Raw genomic sequence first — 16,730 nt, forward strand, 5'->3', positions numbered from 1 at the left:
CCTTTAAATGCATATGAATATTTCCTGATGTGTCCATATCCAATCAATGCAGGTGCAGTATTTTAACTGGAAGTACAATGTCCTTGACTACCTTTTACAGGTGTAAGTTCAAGATGTCCTGATATAAGCATGCATGTATATGTTGCAGCCCAATTTAGGTGGTGCAGGCAGCACAGCTGTAGCTTTCTCGATACATGCAATCTCCTTACCACAACAATGCTCCATACCATCAGGATAATAACTGTGCACCTGTAATAACTGTATATTCATTACTTTAGGCCAATGGATGTGCTGTCTGGTAACAGGCAATCATATGTGTCAAGTTAATTATTTCAACTGGATATACATGTATAGTAAGTTAATATTCAATGTTGTAATAGAAACAACATTTGAAACTTAATATCTGTTAAAATTAGGTTTCTATGTCCATTTTAGGCTTACATATTAAGAAGCTTATGAGCCTTGTCATGAACGTTCTGGAAACTGCTCTGAACTAAAATAATACATTTTGAATTGATGAATTGTAAATTATATACATTGCACCAAAGGACTTATGTCTGACTGCTCAAGGCCCCTTCCTCTGAACATCAACTCAGTGAAGTAACTTACAGCAGATCCTGGGGGGAAAGGGGGCTGGAAATGACAACCAGATAGTTGCTGATTCCAGACTGGAGAGATACTATATATAATACTAATAATAACAATAGTCTCAAAACATTGACACCATCTTAATAAAAGTTACTTTACTTAAAGGTAAACGACTCCTTAAATAACTAAATAACTCTATTTTGCTCTCCTTTGAGTCTATAACCTTTTTTTTCTGTAAAAACTGTCTGGGAGCAAAAATCAGGGCTGTCCTGGCAAAAGTGGGCCACTGGGAGATATGCAATTTGCTTGAGGGCTCCTATAAATGTGCTTCTGTTATTTTGAGGAGGATGTGTTACCCCCAAGGTCAGAGTATAAGGATCTGTATCATATTAATACACAGACACTGGCAGCTAAACACAGGGCCAACTCACCATTTCTTAAGCCCAATTTTTTTTATATACATTTCTTTAATTTCACCTGACCCTAGTTTGCACAAAAATGCTTTCACTTTTAGTCAGATTGGGAGAAGAAATCTGATGTGGCATGACACTACCATAATAAAAAACCTTAAACACTAAAGATTAATGTTGGCAGTTCCAGTCACCCCATAGCTGTGGTTTGCACTGTGGGGAGATTCAATTGCAGTGGACACAGGCAGGCAGTGGCAAGAAAGATAAAGTACATGACGTGGGGAGAAGGTACACATGGGGGAGTGTGGTGCGTTGGAACTATAGGCTGTACAATTCTTCTATAGGGTGTACAATTCTTCTATAGGCTGTACAATTCTTCTATAGGCTGTACATTTCCTCTATAGGCTGTACATTTCCTCTATAGGCTGTACATTTCCTCTATAGGCTGTACATTTCCTCTATAGGCTGTACAATTCCTCTATAGGCTGTACAATTCTATAGGCTGTACATTTCCTCTATAGGCTGGACAATCCTTCTATAGGCTGTACATTTCCTCTACAGGCTGTACAATTATTCTATAGGCTGTACATTTCCTCTATAGGCTGTACAATTATTCTACAGGTTGTACATTTCCTCTATAGGCTGTACAATTCTTCCATAGGCTGTACAATCCTTCTATAGGCTGTCCACTATAGGCTGTACAATTCTTCTATAGGCTGGACAATCCTTCTACAGGCTGGACAATCCTTCTACAGGCTGTACATTTCATCTATAGGCTGGACAATCCTTCTACAGGCTGTACATTTCATCTATAGGCTGGACAATCCTTCTACAGGCTGCAGTGCAACAGTAAAGATTTCTTCAGTTTATTGAATGATCTTCCAGACAGAATGGGCTGTCTGCACTAAGCCTGCTTGGGGTGGTGGGAGGGGTAAGTACCTCTAGGCTGGGGTGGAATTTGATCTTTGCTTTATTTTATTTTTAAATTTGTGGCATTTCATTATAAGTAAAGGCTGACATGTTTCTACTGATTTTAGAATGGGTCACAATCACAAGTACAAGGTCACACCATTAAGGTACTATTAGAGTAATGACACACGTGGCTACTTTTTGAATACTTCAAACACTGCAATTAGTAGGACAAAATATGGCACCCCAATCAGCCTCCACAGATACATTTGTGTTCAGAATAATAGCAGTGTGTTTATAAAAACTGAATTAAGCTCAAAATCCTTATGATAGCTTTAATTTACATACATGCAAATGCATTGGGAACACTGCACATTCTATTCCACATCAAAACATGAAGACACATTTATCAAATTTGTGTTATTCCTTTACAGAAAGTAAAAAAAAAAGGAATATTAGGGCTCTAACACTGCCGCATGCTGCATGTAAACAAACGCACTTGAACGTAAATTGAGTAAAACGCAACTCAGAGCTCATGAGGACAGCCTAGTACAAATCAAATTCAAACCTGCTTTTTAACGTGCATCAAATGCATAAAAAACGCAGGAAAAATGCCCATGTGTAAGAGCCCTTAGGCTGTTGCAAAATTAGCAGTGTCTGCTACAAACTCAAACATTTACTGTATAAACTGAAAAATGCTTCAAGTGTTTGCTTTCCTTTGAATCACTGAACTAATATTTAGTTGTATAAGCAGTGTTTCTGAGAACTAATGCACATCTGTGTTGCATGGAGTCCACCAACGTCTGGCACCAGTTACATTCCACAATTCTTCTGCATTTCTTGGTTTTGCCTCAGATACAACAATGTTGATGTCACCAAGTTTTGGTGATGTCACAACAAGTTTTCTATTGGATTAAGGTCTGGGCATTGGGCTGGCCACTCCTTAACGTCAATCTTGTTGGTCTGGAACCAAGATGTTGCTTGTTTACTGGTGAGTTTGGGGTCGTTGTCTTGTTGATGCTTGGGACCAGGGTTTTACAGATAAGGGAACTTTCTATCATTTGGATCACTCCATAACTCCAATACCATTTAAACTTTAAAAAAACCAATAGGATTGTTTTTTTTTCATTAATTTGAATTTATGCTGCTTATTTGCAGTACAAAGTACTGTTTTATTATTAGAGAGAAAAAAGAAATGTTTGAAAAAATAAAATTAGAATGATTTTATTAAAATGCACTTTATGGGAGATGACCTTCCTCTTTCTGGAAAAAGGGTTTTCAGTTAAGAAATACCATCTGGGGTTTATAATGCTTCTTTAACCATAAAAAAGCAATGGAATATAACTCTTTGTATGGTTGGCAAGTCTATCTGCTTCTAAACTCACATTATTTAGTAGGAAAGCACCGAATCCTTGATTCAGTTTTGGATTAACTGAATCTTTTATAAAGCAGTTATTTCCGCTCACATGACAGCAGTTTTCAGTGGTGTGTTTGGGGTCATTGTCTTGTTGAAACCCCCATTTCAAGGGCATTTCCTCTTTGGCATAAGGCAACATGACCTCTTCAAGTATTTTGATGTATTGAAACTCATCCATGATCCCTGGTATGTGATAAATAGGCCCAACACCATAGTATAAGAAACATCCCCTTATCATGATGCTTGTGCCACCATGTTTCACTGGCTTCACACTGTACTGTGACTTGAATTCAGTGTTTGGGGGTCGTCTGATAAACTGTCAGGGCCCCTAGACCCAAAAAGAACAATCTTGTTTTCCTCAGTCCATACCATGTTGCTCCATTTCTCTTTAGGCCAGTCAATGTATGCTTTGGCAAATTGTAACCTCTTCAGCAAGTGTCTTTTTTCAACAATGGGACTTTGTGGGGGCCTCTTGCCGATAGCTTGGCTTCACATAGGCGTCTTCTAATTGTAACAGTATCACAGGTAACTTTAGACCTTCTTTGATCTTCCCAGAGCTGATCATTGGCTGAGTCTTTGCCATTTTGACTGTTCTTTTATCCATTCCAATGGTAGTTTTTCGTTTTACTCCACGTCTTTCAGGTTTTGGTTGCCATTTTCAAGCATTTGACAATTTTAGCTGAGCAGTCTATCATTTTCTGCACTTCTTTATATGTTTTGCCCTCGCCAATCAACGCTCTATCCAAGTACGCTTTTCTTCTGAACAATGTCTGAAATGACTAATTTTACTCAGATTTTCAGAGAGAAATGCACTATAACCAGCATGCACAACATTTGCTGCCTTCAGTCCTTAAAGGAATTGTTCAGTGTAAAAATAAGAACTGGGTAAATAGATAGGCTGTGCAAAATAAAAATGTTTCTAATATAGTTAGCCAAACATGTAATGTATAAAGGCTGGAGTGACTGGATGTCTAACATAATAGCCAGAACACTTCCTGCTTTTCCTCTCCCTTGGTTACCATTGATTGGCTACCAGGTAGTAACCAGTGACTTAAGGGGGCCACATGAGTCATAACTGTTTGCTTTTGAATCTGAGCTGAATGCTAAGGATCAATTGCAAACTCACTGAACTGTTATGTCCCATGTGACCCCTCTTATAGTAACTAACTCAGAGATAGAGAGCTGAAAAGCAGGAAGCCTTTAATATATTACATTTTTGGCTAACCAACTATATTAGAAGCATTTTTTATTAGAAGCATTTTATCTATTTACCCAGTGCATGACCTCACTAATTGAACTCCACACTGCTATTATTTGGAACAAGCCTCGATTAATGATTCAATTACACAGAATCATCAGCACGCATGTTATGTCTGTTGGGTCTGTTGGATTTCTATTAATTTACCAGTAGGTGTAGTAGAGTATTTGCCATGTCGAAATATCATTTCTACGAAAAACAGTGATTGATGAGGTTAATGATATTGGACTGCTAGTATTCTCAACACAACTGTGTGTGCAAATGACCATGACAAGCACTTTTGTCACCATTGTCAGGGGTTGCCTGGAAACCTATCAGTACAATTTATCAGGTTAAAATACTGTCCCTAGCAGTGATACTTGCACTTGTCAGGCAATTTACATTCATGCTGTATGTAAGGGGGCTGCTTTGGGCATTTAGGTGACCAGTTACTAGAAATTGTGGCACAAAAAGCACCCAAAGCATCCCCATGTGTCATTGCCCTTATCCATATTATATATAATGTCAATAAAGAATATAGGAAACCACAAATATACTCATATACAAGGTACAGCATGTTAGTACAAACATTTTTTTCATTGTCTCTAGTTTCAGATTGTGTGATTGCTGCAGAGGACCACTGTAAGGTGAAGGACTTTGCTTTATTTGCCTATCAAGGGCAAGGGGTAACATTGGTGGCCAGGGCCCCCTTTATAATTGCCAAAAAAATAATTTGTGGTCAGGACAAGGGGTAACACTAGTGACCAGGGCCCCCTTTAACATTGCCCAAAAAAATCATTGGTGGTTATGGGGTAACATTGGTGGCCATGGCGCCCCTTTATAATTGCCAAAAAAAATCATTGGTGGCCAGGGCAGGGGGTAACATTGGTGACCAGGCCCCCTTTAACATTGCCAAAAAAAATCATTGGTGGCCAGGGCCCCCTTTAAAATTGCCAAAAAAATCATTAGTGGCCAGGAGGCTGTAGCATTGGTGGCCTGGGGTAGCATTGGTGGCCAGGGGGTAACACCTAGTCATTGGTGTACAGTGGGACTTACCGGTCAAGTTCACCTTGTTTCTCCTTAGTGAAGTCTTCTTCCTCTGCGGCGGCTTATTCTTTGGAAGCGGTCCTCTCTTCCGGCAGCGGCGGATCCTCTCTTCCAGCAGCGGCGGTGGTTCCTCTCCAGGCGGCGCCGGTCGGCAGATCCTCTCTTCGTACAGGTAGTTCCAACAGCAGTGCACTCTTCTTTCTCCCGGCAGCAGGCGACAGGCACCTTATATAGGGTTGCGCCCGTCCGTACTGATGTCAGACGTACACACGGGACGCAGCCAACCACATTAGCCGCAGACAACCCGCTGACCACCAATGGAACTTAGGAAGGGTCCTATTGGATTGTGAAAGGGGGCCCAGCTAATCAGAAAAGTGTGACACGGCCGGGCCCCCATTAAACCTGCAAATGCTCCGGGCCCGGGACAACTGTCCCTCCTGTGCCCCCCTGATGGCGGCCCTGATGATAAATGTTGAACAAACAGCATCCAGAAGTCGACATTTTTTCTTTGCATCCTTTATTTTAATAATGCGAATCTGCAAAAGTAGGACATTTGTTTAAATAAAATAAAATAACTAATGAAAAATAAGACCGATGTAAATAAGTAGGTGATGTCATGGTGTTTTGGCACAAAACAAAGAAAAGTCAGTTACTAAATAAATTAGAAGAAACTGAAAATAGTGCAAAAAAAAAAAAAATAGAAATAGAAAACAAAGATTTTTTTTTTTTTAAATTAGCTTAGACTGATATGATAATTTTTCTATACCTATGCTGGCCGGTGGCTGCTGTAAGCTTCACTGCTGCTGCAAGGAAATCAAAGTGCCTTCCCAAGTCATGTTAGTGACTGAGCCAGTATCATGTCTGGCCAGTGTGTGACACAGAAGGGGTCAAATAAGATAATTTCCTAAATTATTGCTTGGACCAGATCCAGAAGTCAGAGCAGTGGGGCATCTATGACAATCTCTTGGAAGTTTACATAGGAAAGAAGTGCAAAAGGTGTTTAGCAGTCAGTTTAGTGAAGTTTTGCATCATGAATAGTTTTTTCACATGTATAGATGTCCCAATGTTCTCATATGGTCATCTGACTTAAATGATTATTAGAAAACTTAACAGGGGTGGAGACCTTTGGTAAAACCCCTATATAATCAGTGCAGTTCAGAAGAAAAGGAGAAGTTTAGATTTCTCCAATTCCCCACTCTGCATGTAACATTAAAAAAAATGATTTTAGGATTTAGTTCTACTCAGATGCCCTAATCCTATTGGTATATTATCCAGTAGAATCAGGCAGCACTAGCAGGTGGTAATACAAGTATAAGTTAGTGGTCAGTCCTAAACATATTCAGAATCTGAGACATTAAAAAAGGCTGTTAAAATATGAATAAAATAGAAAACCCAAAAACTTCTACACAATAAAAAGCTTACAAAAATGTAATATTTAAATTTAATTTCTTAAATAAACTTCTGTGCATAATATACAGATTGAGGTATAAAACAAAACTTATCATTGCACTGGTTTCCTTTCAGTCTGCTGTAGACTTGGCGACGGACTTCTCTTCAGGACTGTTCTCCTTTTGATTGTGCAGCACTTAGAGCAATCCCAGGTGCTGAAGCATTTCTTGTGATAGCAGGTTTTGCAAACTAGAAAAGAGAGAAGCATACAATGGATATAAAGAGGTGTTTGCACACATACAACAGCACAGACAACGGTTCAAGCTGGATGGTGGCTGTACAGAAAAGAAAGCTCTTTATCCTCTATCTATTCTTATTACAGCATTAAAAACATACAAATGAAATGAAATATGACAAAAAACTCAAAATATGGCCCCTAAGCATTTCATGACCGACACAGCATAACCTCTTAGGATTTCTTGACAGACACAGCGTGGCCCCCTCAGTATTTCATGCGTCCGAATGCTCAAAAACTCATTTTTTTATATATATATATATATATATATATATATATATATATATATATATATATATATATATATATATATATATATATATATATATATATATATATATATATATATATATAGACAAATACAAGATTCCTCTGCACTCAACCCATTATCAATATATTTAAGACAGAGACATTTTGTGCATACTGCTACTGAAAAATGCCTTACCCTTTAAACAAAACAGGGATTGTTTGTCCATATATTGCAATATATTTAAGCTGGCCAACTACGTCAAAGTCATCCCATATCTGGCCAGTCCTATGCTCAATTTTCATCTGATTCATTAAGAATTCTATGGTTTATATATATATATATATATATATATATATATATATATATATATATATATATATATATATATATATATATATATATATATAGAGAGAGATAGAGAGAAAAACAGAGACTGCCGAGGCAAAAAGGTTTATCGCAAAGAGGAGGTTCCCTGTGTTATAGGGGTTTGTGTAACAGGTCTGCCAAATTGTATTACGGACATCAGGCTGGAACAGGGTTGCCAGGTCTAATTTTCAAAACCTGCCCAAAACTAGCCAAAATGCACTTCAAAAGTATGCACATTGAAAAAAATGCCTTAACAAATAATATATGTGAAAATGTGTTTTTTGCTCATTTTTATTGTTTTGCAAAAAGGGGACAGATTCACTCTTCCCCAGGGGCGTAACTACAGTGGGGGGCCAAGGAGGTATAGCAGCCCTAAAAGGCCCCAAATAAACAATTTCAATAAACACCGTAGGACTGGGAAAAACCCCGCTCCTGATGCTCACTTGCCCTGCCTGCCCACTCCGCATGAAGTTGGTATGCTCCGAGAGGGCGGTTTGCTGGGGATGGAGGACTATGACTAGGAAATTTTGGGGGCCAGAAAAATAATTTGCTGTGGGGCCCAGTTACAACTAGTTAAGCCACTGTCATCAGTAATCATGAATCAAGGGCAGGGGGATAAAAGGAATATAAAGAATACATTGGTTGCCTCATGTCACAAGTATTCCTAGTGCAAGGCTAAGAACATTACATATAGTCTCAGAAACATCCCCACAGCGCAGATCCCATTCTGGACACTGTGCTGATACAGCAGATGCTCCTTATTTGGCTATTGTGCTGATGTTAGATGGACAGAGGGGCACAATTATACTAAAACAAGGATGATGACTGGATACCATGGGACCATAGGAAGAAGTGCTTAAATTGTAACATAAGTGATTATTTAATCTGTATTGTTATATTGTGTATTAATGTATAACTCAAATAAAGCCGTCTGGTTAATAACCGGAGTGAATCTGATTGGTTCAAATCAGGCCCCAGGGCAACTTGGGGGCCAGGCTTAATCGAGTAAGTATTTATTGAAATCCAAGAGGGGCTTACTCATTGTGGGCCAGAATCCTAAATCCCAATCGAGAATCCTATGGGAAGAGGAGCGAGAATATATGAACCCAACATTGGTCATATCTTTTTAAAAAAAAAAAATATGGCACAAACCCACCAAAAGCTGCAAAAAGTAACCCAAATCCGTACCTTGGCTAGTTTGGACTTTAAAAACCTGCCTGAGCTTTAAATTAGTAGCCAACCCTGTGTCATATTGTGTTACTGACAGTCTAAATGCATCATCACTTCCTGTTTCACAAGATGCAATGGCCTGGTCACTGCCAGAGTAATGAATGATTTGTGCTGCTGCCCCACGCATCTGTCCCTTACTAGAAGAATATGCCCCCCCCCCAAACATACCCTGTATATTCCCCAACTAAGGACAAAGCCCTTTCTATTGTTTGGTCAGAGTAGAACCCCATCTATACCCCCACTATTCAGGCTAAGGAAGGGAACCCCTACAAGCAAAGGACCCCCCGGTTCCACCAGACTTAGCAACAGCAGCAGCACTGATTGGAACCATGGCTGATGAATGAATGGATCCAACAGATATGGCAGCACAGTAACTGCACTGACTCAATAGGCCACACATACAAAGCAATGCTCTGTGTACATAATAAGCTGTGTATGTACTGCACATCTAAGGCAAAATATAAACCTCACGCAATAACAGGGGACACTTCCCCTTTAAGAGCAGGAAACAGAGGTGACTTCCTACCTGGGGATGCGACAGTTGGTTCAGTCCGTTGGTTGGCATTGTGGTGAGAGGTAAGTAAACTTTCCCTCTGAGAGATTTTTGGCCAAATAACCCTTATTTTAGAGCAAAAAGAAGAGGGGAAATTGGGTGATGCCCCCCAGACTAGCGGGTGTTGCTTTTCTCACTGATTTTGGCGAATCTGGAGATTTTTCCCCTAAAATTGGCTTTGGAGATGCCTTTAATCTTAGCGCTGCTTGGGAGATACAGACCCAAGATTTGGATGTTATGCAGGGCTGCCAGCTAATATACACATTTTGTACTGTTGGGTTGAATTTGGGGACCCCTGTACTACACCATGAGGTGCTTCATTTTTGTTCCCAGTATTAACAGGCTCCTTAGAGTTTTGCCCCTCGGCATTTGCCCTGCTCTTATCTACCAACATTGTAGCTAAATACATGCTCCCTTTATCAATGTGTGGAACTAGGGGAGGGCAGCAGAGGCACGTGCCATGGGGACAGTTAAGGGGTCGTAGCAAATGATTGGGGGGACAAATACCAGGATCCCATACACTGTAAGAGAGGTTACTGTGCCCCTAGGGATTTGACGGTTGGTTTTGTCCGTTGGTTGGCACTGTGATAAATGTATATTCCCTTTGAGAGATTTTTTGGCAAATAACCCTTATTTTAGTGCAAAAAAAAAAAAAAAAAAAAAGGGGAAAGTTGGGTGATGCCCCCCCCAGACTAGCGGGTGTTGCTTTTCTCACTGATTTTAGTGAATCTGGAGATTTTTAACCTAAAATTGGCTTTGGAGATGCCTTTAATCTTAGCACTGCTTGGGAGATACAAACCCAGGATTTGGTAGTTATGCAGGGCTGCCAGCAAATATGAATACATTCTACTATAGGTAGCATTTGGGGACCCCTGTACCAACCATAAGGTACTTACTTTTTGTTCCCAGTATCAACAGCAACAGTTGGCAGCAGAGGCACGTGCCATTGGGACAGTTGGGGGGGGGGTGATAGAAAATGAGTAGGGGACAAATAGCAGGATCCCATCTAAGAGAGGTGAGCATACCTATTGATTTGACAGTTGGTTTTGTCCGTTGGTTAACACGGATTCTTTGCCAAATAACCCTTATATTAGTGGAAAAAAAGGGGAAATAGTTGAGTGATACCTCCCCAGACTAGCAGGTGTTGCTTCTCTCACTAATCCAGGCAAATGAATGGGGGACAAATAGCAGGATCCCATATACTGTAAGAGAGGTTACTGTACCCCAACGGATTTGACTGTTGGTTTTGTCCGTTGGTTGGCACTGTGATAAATGTATATTCCCTCCGAGAGATTTTTTAGGCACATAACCCTTATTTTAGTGCAAAAAAGAGAGGGGAAAGTTGGGTGATGCCCCCCCAGACTAGCGGGTGTTGCTGATTTTAGTGAATTTGGAGATTTTTCCCCCTAAATGGGCTTTGGAGCTGGCAAATCTAGTGCTGGTTGGGTAACACAGACCCAGGATTTGGATGTTATGCAGGCTGCCAGCACATCTACTCTTATTTTCCACTAGTGCCCCATAAAAAGGAAGCATTTTGGACCCCTGCACCTCACCATAAACATACTTAATTTTTCCTGCCAGTACCCGACAGGTTTCTTAGAGTTTTGCTCCTCTGACCCAGGTATCTGCCCTGCTCTTATGTACCTTATAAAACTGAATTTAATCATTCTCAATTCTTTTTCCTTTTAAAAGAATAACATTTATTTGTAAATCTCATGCAATGTTCTTTCCCCTTCAAATGCCAAAATGAGGGGGCACAGGGTACATGGTATGTCACAATGTTTTATTGCCTACAGTTAACCCAGTAATACAGCCCTATAGCAAGAGCTGCCCTTTGAGCACTATTAACTTGATGGTTTACCCCCCCTGGAAAAGGGGGGGGGGATTCTCAACTCTGTGCAATCTGGCGCCTGGGCAGTAATTCATGGTGACCACTCAAAATCGTCTCCTGCCTCCAACGGTTTTCCAACTGTTATTTTTACTTACTATGGACAGAGGCCTCCTCCTGACTATTGGAAGGGGTACATTTAAATCAGTGGTTCCAAAATTGTGGTGATGAATAAAAGCGAATCGCTGATCTGTTGCTATTGGCAAGTGCTCTTTTACATTTTAGTCACCTAATGTTAGTAAATACGGCAATATTTACTATCTGGTTGCTAATGCCATGAAGCCTAGCAAGTAGATATTAATCATGGTGTTGCAGAGTTAATAAGTTCAGGTTGAAATGGAGAATTGGGTGCATTCCTGCTATGAATAGTGTATGAAGTAGTTGGAGATCTAACAGATCAATGAGTCTTTCCATGGGGACAACAAGCATCATTTACTGGCCATGTGTGTCATTCCCCTTATCAACCAAACCAGTCACTTTCTGTAGATCAATCAGAAGTATTTGCTTTGAGGTTTCTATGATTCTGCCACTTCTCTAGCCAAGTCACCCATGGGGCATAACTGGGCCTTAGTCAAAAAACATGGAGTGAATGGCACCAATGTACTGTGTGCTCATTCCAACTGCACCCATGCTCAATTCTATAAACTGAGGCCCATTACTTCTGGAAGTGATGCAAAGCTCAAGTTTAGGGTAACATAGATCTCTGCCTGCCTCTGTATTATATAGGAAATATTAAGTGCTAAATTCATTAACTTGCCTTTTTATTCTCTTTCTATACAGATTGCTACAGTGCTTTTCCTGCCTTTTGGACTGCGACTTGGTGGCTACAACTGCCTTTTAACATCTGGGTTTATTTTTTTTGGCTTCTCCATTGTTCAGATAAATCCATCTCGTCTGAACAAGTGTAAGAGATAGCCAGGGTTTCCTTAGGGAGACCCCCTTGGGGTACCCCGGCCTTGAGCCGGCCCCTAGAATTATCTGAAAAGCTCCTTTAACAGGTAATCTTGCAAATAACAATTGATTCAGTTCATGAATTCTTCTTCAGCAAGTCTGCCCTAAATTCTCTGTTTGATTCCTACGTGGCGTTGTCTATATCAGCCCTATGTTACTGTATATGGTATTTCTAAGAAGCCAATCTATTGCCATCCAGCAGCATTAATGGAAACAATCTTTCATACAAATGGGATAATATAGATAAGGAAATAAATGAGTGGTTCACCTTTCAGTTAACTTTTATTATGTTATAGTATGGCAAATTCTAAGCAACTTTTCTTTTCAATAGTTTTTATTGAGTTTAACATTTTAAGAAAAACAAGTAGTCCCTTAAGTATCATAATAGAAGATACTTCTATGGGCTTACAGTTGAAGGAATTACCTGAAATACAACTGTTAAATTATTAATTATTCCACATCTGAGAAATTATAAAGTGTAACATAATGAACACCGACATATATTGCTATCATATAGTGACTACAAAAAGATCATAGGGATTTTTGTCAGTTGGTAATGAATATCGATACCAACAGTTACCATATTTCCTTATATTTCTCATTTTTATCTTAAGTATACTGGTTAACCATTCTCAAATTGAGTTTATCCTTAAAGTGGGCTAAGCAACTTTTCAATTGGTCTTCATTGTTTATTTTTAATATTTTGAATTATTTCCCTTCTGATTATTCCAGCTTTCAAATGGGGGTCACTACAAATGCTTTGTAAGGCTAGCTACACAATTATTGTTATTGCTACTATTTGTCAAATCAGTTCATGGTTGCTGGGGTAATTTGGACCCTAGCAACTATATTACTGCAATTGCAAAAACTGTAGAGCTGCTGAAGAAAAAGCTAAATAACAAAAACCACAAATAAGAAAAATTGAAAACCCATTGCAAATAATCTCAGAATATCACTCTCTACAAAAATTGTATAAAAGGTGAACAGCCTCTTTAACTGTGACTTCATTTTGTCTGACTATGTCCATTTGTATCTTTAGGCTTTGAAGATGAACGAGACAGAGAGAATTCCCTCACTCCTGGTAATGCCTCAGTCACAAAATATACTCTCGCATCTGAACTTTTGTTTCCCTATCACTCTTTTATATAACCTCTCCTTAGGGTTGGGGCACACAGGCAGATTGGGGAGACAACTAATCGCCTCTTCTTTGGGGCGACTAATCTCCCCGAACTGCTTTCCTCTGCCTTCTGCCTGCTAAAATGAAAAAACGCCTGCAGCATGGCACTCACGTCGCTTCGTTTTCCAAAGTTGCCCGAAGCTGCCTCACGAGGAAACTTCGGGCGACTTCGGAAAACGAGGCACCGCTACTAAATCTCCCTGAATCTGCCCGTGTGCCGAAACCCTTAAGCAGCGGTCTGTCTGCACTGCTTCCTTTTGTACATAGGTGGGAGCTAGGGATGTCGCGGACTGTTCGACCGCGAACTAATTTGCGCGAACATCGACTATTCGCCAATTTGGGTTCGCCTTAGCTGGCGCTTATTTTTGCCCTCTCACCCCAGACCAGCAGATACATGGCAGCCAATCAGGAAGCTCTCCCTCCTGGACCACCCCACACCCCTGGATCACTCCCCTTCCATATATAAACTGAAGCCCTGCAGCGTTTTTTCATTCTGCCTGTGTGTGCTTGGAAGAGCTAGTGTAGGGAGAGAGCTGTTAGTGATTTGAGGGACAGTTGATAGTAACTTTGCTGGCTAGTAATCTACTGATACTGCTCTGTATTGTAGGGACAAACTCTGCAGGATTGAGGACATTTAGGTTAGGTAGCTTTGCTGGCTAGTAATCTACCTTCTACTGCAGTGCTCGTATGTAGCTGCAGTGGGCAGCTGTGTCCTGCTGCTGATCTCTCATCTGCATCTGTTCTTCAAACAATGCCACCTAGCTGTGTGATCTTTTTCACATTCTGTCTAAATATCAATAATAATACGTCTCCAGAAACACCACCCGAGTGCATTTTCCAAGCAGCAATAATATATTCCGTATCCACTGCTGTAGTGTATACGTTGCCCTTGCAGGCATTGTTGCCCAGTCTTAACCAAGTGCCACCTAGCTGTGTGAGCTTGTTCACATTCTGTCTAAATATCAATAATAATACCGTCTCCAGAAACACCACCTGAGTGACGTTTTCCAAGCAGCAATAATATATTCCGTATCCACTGCTGTAGTGTATACGTTGCCCTTGCAGGCATTGTTTGCCCAGTCTTTAACCAAGTGCCACCTAGCTGTGTGAGCTTTTTCACATTCCGTGTCCAGAAACATCACCTGAGTGACGTAGTGTGATTTCTGCCCTTACAGCACAAAACGCAGCGCTGTGTCAACAATGGATTTTTCAGATACATTTTTGCCCTTGATCCCCCTCTGGCATGCACTGTCCAGGTCGTTGCACCCTTTAAACAACTTTAAAATCACTTTTCTGGCCAGAAATGTCTTTTCTAGCTTTTAAAATTGCCTTCCCATTAAGTCTATGGGTTCGCGACGTTCGCGAACTATTCGCATGTTTTGTCGCAAGTTCGCGAATATGTTCGCGAACATTTTTTCCGCCGTTCGCTACATCCCTAGTGGGAGCCGATATTGAGGGAATCGAATTACTACGTTTTTTTCCTTTTTCAGAAAAAAATGTATGTACCATAGAAACCTTTTCTGTCTCTAATATCCTCAAGCCAGACTGACTGTGAGTGTCCCTAATGCCCTTCTCTTTCATTTACAGTCACTGTACTCCGTCCTAGGATAAGGGCAATGGCAAATACAGAAATTTGTTGCCCATGGGAAAATCTGCGTATTGTAAGGTGACAATTCTCATAAAAATACCTTCCCCTGCTTTAACTCTTAAATGTTAAGAAACATTGGTGGCCAGGGCCCCAAGAGTATTTATAGGAAGGTGTGTTCAAAGGTGTATTCACTCCCCCAGTGCAATCCAAATCAGACTTGGAGTCAATCATGGATGGAGGGGAGTTCATGTGAAGGCCACACAAGAACAGGATTATGTGCGGATTCTTAAAAGAGAAAGGAATCTTGCTTATACAATATCTGAAGGGCTGAGGTTAGAGAAATCAGGCCTAGGAACCCTGAGGCTACAGCTGTTGGTTGTGAAGGTCATCAAAGCTGGAGGGCCAACATGATAGCCAATTGTAACGTTAATCACGGGGACCTCTTTAAAGTCAAGGGGACCCCTTCTGAGTTTGGGGTCCAAGACAGTTATCCTCTTTGCCGTGGCCTAAAAACTAGTCATGGGCGGCAAAGAAACTCAATGATCATCCAGCCAACAACTATAAAGCCAATGTTTCAGGGACCGTCAGCTTTCCATACGAACCCAAGTGCTGATAGATTTGTCATTTAAACATATGTTTATAGGCAGGTCCCCTAACTGAAGTGTCTTATTTTGCTGCATAGCATCACAGGTAACTACCATTGTATTTGGCACAAAAATAATTTGTCAGAAATGAAGCAAATAACCCCAAACCATACATTTGCACTGGGTTTACAATGTTTATTGTGCATGTATTCTTGAATGTTGTGACTACACAGAAATATATATGTATTTATAAACTTTTCTTACCAGTTGCTGCACGGTCTTGATCTGTGCCATAGTCTAACTGCTTCCTCTGTGGTCTTTTCCCACACTTGCAAAGCTGCTTTCCCATAATGGCCAAATACCACACTGGCAGCATATAGGGCTCAATAAACCAAAACTGTTTGATAAAGGAAAAGAACATAACAGGGTTATTCCCATATCCTGATATTAGGTCAGGAAATTTGAATTGGTTCAAACTGATTGCAAAATGAAAAAATATGAAATGAACAAAAATAATATAACTCTCAGAAAAGGAAAATATGTCCCTGTTCTATAGTCAGAAATACAAAACGGGATGAAAAAGCACTTTGTACATCTAAGCCTCTTCCCCAGGGTGAATACATGGATTAAGTGGACATGAAGGTGGTTTTATGAAGTTTCTAGACTTTTAAGAGGACAGAATCATTATTTCTGTTCCTTCTGACAATAGTGTTGGCATGTCTCTCGATATAGTGCAGAGAAGAAATTCATGACAACGCAAAAATACTATTTCTGTGTACTGACAATGAATAATCCTGTAGGACAGGGTTATCCATATGTAGGACTGCTGGCCAGATGTGGCCTCAAATGTA

General features: G+C 40.3%; 1 long non-coding RNA gene across 1 annotated transcript; it reads right to left on the reverse strand.

The window, feature by feature from the left end:
• Positions 1-7,031: 7,031 nt before the first annotated feature.
• Positions 7,032-16,220, reverse strand: LOC121399989. Its single transcript, XR_005965408.1, has 2 exons — positions 16,144-16,220; positions 7,032-7,246 (listed from the first exon to the last, which is right to left on the reverse strand). It is a non-coding gene; the product is annotated as an uncharacterized LOC121399989 (long non-coding RNA).
• Positions 16,221-16,730: the final 510 nt, after the last annotated feature.

The sequence above is a fragment of the Xenopus laevis genome, chromosome 2L (genome assembly GCF_017654675.1).
Source record: "Xenopus laevis strain J_2021 chromosome 2L, Xenopus_laevis_v10.1, whole genome shotgun sequence".
Taxonomy (NCBI): domain Eukaryota; kingdom Metazoa; phylum Chordata; class Amphibia; order Anura; family Pipidae; genus Xenopus; species Xenopus laevis.